Here is a 2823-nt window from a genome sequence, read left to right on the forward strand (position 1 = left end):
CCAAAGCCACAGAGAAACCCGGTCTCAAAAAACCAAGAAAAAAAAAAAAAAAGGAGTTGCACTCTTCCATAACAGGAGAAGTACTGCCATGCTTTGCTTTGGATTTTAAAGACATCTAAATTTGCTGATCATGGTGTCATACACCTTTAATCATAGTTCTTGGAAGGGGTGAGTAGAGACAGGCAGATCTCTGAGACACTGTCTCAAAAAGACAAACAAACATGAATTTTAGATACCTGAACTGGCTACTATGTCAGTAGTGAAGCTGTGCAAAAAGACACTTCAAATGTGTATGACTTTAGTGTTCAGGACAGAGTTGGTATTAATCTATAATTAATATCAAAAAGTCATTTTTCTTGGAGTCATTTTTATAGCGGTCAGGATTCTAATATTCTCATAAGTGTAACATGACTGTTTCTTGTAATCCCATTAACAGTGACTCAAATTTTTATATACTGGTACAAAAGACAGTATTTCATAATGTACCCAATATGAATTATACCACTCTGTCGGTAGTTTTATGTGCTTTTAAAGTTATTAGATTTATGGTAGAGAATATCATATTATATAAAGTTATGTAAATAATATTTCTTAAAATATATTTTTTAATTATTGACTCTTAGATGATATGTTCTTCATAGTATGTATTTGCAGCATTAATTTTTTTTACATTTATTTATTTGTGTGTGTATACCGTGATGCATGAGTAAAGCTTAGAAGATAACTTTGGTAGTTGATTCTCTCTTGTTGGTTCCAGGGTTTTAACTCAGGTCATCAGGATTGCTGGCAAGTTCCTTTACCCCATTGAATCATCTCACTGTTCCTGTTTTTGGCATTTAATAAAATGCTTTCTAATTTTATTTTTTAATGGAAGTATTACCAGCTAAAATATAGTTGCATATTATAACTATTGAAAAGGTTGAAAAATAATTGGGGTTCATTTTATTTTGTTGTTTTTCTCATAGTGAACTGATTACTTAGTGATTGGCTTTGTGCTTGGTGTAGAAGTAATGTTGCAGGTGCTTTCTGAGCTTTCTTCACAAGTTCTTTTAGAAAGAAAGAGCCAGTCTCCCTGGGCATGGTGAGGCACACCTTCCACACTCAGGAGGCAGAGGAAGGTAGGTCTCTTGAGTTCAAGGCTAGTCTGTTCTACATAATGAGTTTACATAATGTCCTAGAGGACAGCCAGAGCTACATAGTGAGACCATGATTCAAACAAACAACAAAACAAAACAAAAAAAAAACCAAAAAAACAAATCCGGTACTGGCCCAGTTGTTAAAGCATGAAACCTTGAATTTGGATCCCCAGTTACCCCCCCCCCCAGCACACACAAAAACAGGTATAGTAGTTCGCCTGTGATCCTAAAACTGGGGTGTAGACAGGTAGAATTTCTGGGAGCTCTTGGCCACCTGTCTCAAAAGATAAAATGGAGAATGATATGGGAAAACCTAGTCCTGCAGGTATGTGCACAAACACATGTGTATTACCACACAGGTGCACACGAAGTCTGTAGACAGCTTTGATTCATGCTAACAGCAGGTGGCATCTCAGTAACACTTAAACTTAATGGTAATAAAATATTTCGGTGGTTAACTCAGTTCTGTGTCCCCTGATATTCTTTTTCTTATGAGAATTGATGTATTGATAATGCGCCAGATATTGCAGTTAGCTGTGGTGTTCAAAGATGATTTATTCCAATGTTCTTAACACACACTTCATTCTCACCTTAGTTTCTAGATCTGCTCCTCAACTCCAGTTATGTGCTGTGTTTTCATTTAATGTCTCTAATTTGATTTCACAGAATTTCAAGAAAACATTTCAAAAATCTAACTCACTTAGTATTTATATTACTGAGGAGCCCAGAAAGTTCTTTACTGAGATTCTTTGAGGTGCTATCTACTGTCGGTCCAGAGAACTCAGGTCAGTGCTTCTCAGCCTGGAAAACTCTGATTTCTCGAATTTCACCTTCTTAGTCCTGGATATTGTCTGCCAGGAGGGACTGGACTGACTCTGTCTCATTTATCTTTTATCTCTGGTGCTTAGTGCTTGACATTAGGCAGGTGCTCAGTGTGAAGTGAGCACTCTTATCAGGAATCCAAGCCACCCCCAGCATTTCCCTTTATTGCCTTCCTCTCTAATGCTTTTGTAAGCTGTAGGATTACAGGGACCTTGACTGAGTCTTCAGCCCTGTAACTTTGGCTCTTAGCACAATGTCTGCCCAATAAATGTTTGTTTTGTTAGAGAATTCTGAATGAGTTGGGGCTGTAACATTTGGTTTCTTTCCCATTATAGCAGCAGCAGAATGGGGAAGAAGGAGCTGGCGTGAGTCTTCACTGAACCTTGTCTCAGCCTACAGAGGGTGATTGACAGCAGCTGGTGTCCAGAATTAGTAGAGTGGAGTTCTTTTTTTACTGTTCTTTTTTGTATGGATGTTTTGGGATTGTGCTTACTTCACACGCATACACACCTTCCCTTTATGACAAGATTGTCCTAAATCAGATATTCAGTGCTGTGGGGGAGGAAGTAGAGTGCTCTGCTAGTGGAGGAGACACAGGACCTGGCTTTAGAGGGCCTGGCACTCACAGGGTTCTCCGGAATAACGGTGTGCATCACCATGCCTGCTTGATGACTTCTTTTTTAATTTAAATTTTTATGGTTAAACATTTATTTCTGAGCCATTTTTAAATAGTTTGTCTCTTGCTGTACTGTGCCGCTTCTGTTGTAGTGAGGAGGTGGGGGCCGCTTGTTTGTTCCCTACTGTTCAGCCCTGAAATAACCACACAGAAACTGTATTATTTAAATCGCTGCTTGGCCCATTAGCT

General features: G+C 38.5%; 1 protein-coding gene across 5 annotated transcripts in view; it reads left to right on the forward strand.

Annotated features, from left to right (window-relative positions):
- Positions 1-2823, forward strand: part of Nsd3 (nuclear receptor binding SET domain protein 3) — a 108178-nt gene that overhangs the window by 14541 nt on the left and 90814 nt on the right. The gene's annotated exons all lie outside the window — the stretch shown is intronic.

This window comes from Microtus ochrogaster, linkage group LG7_11 (genome assembly GCF_000317375.1).
Source record: "Microtus ochrogaster isolate Prairie Vole_2 linkage group LG7_11, MicOch1.0, whole genome shotgun sequence".
Lineage (NCBI taxonomy): Eukaryota > Metazoa > Chordata > Mammalia > Rodentia > Cricetidae > Microtus > Microtus ochrogaster.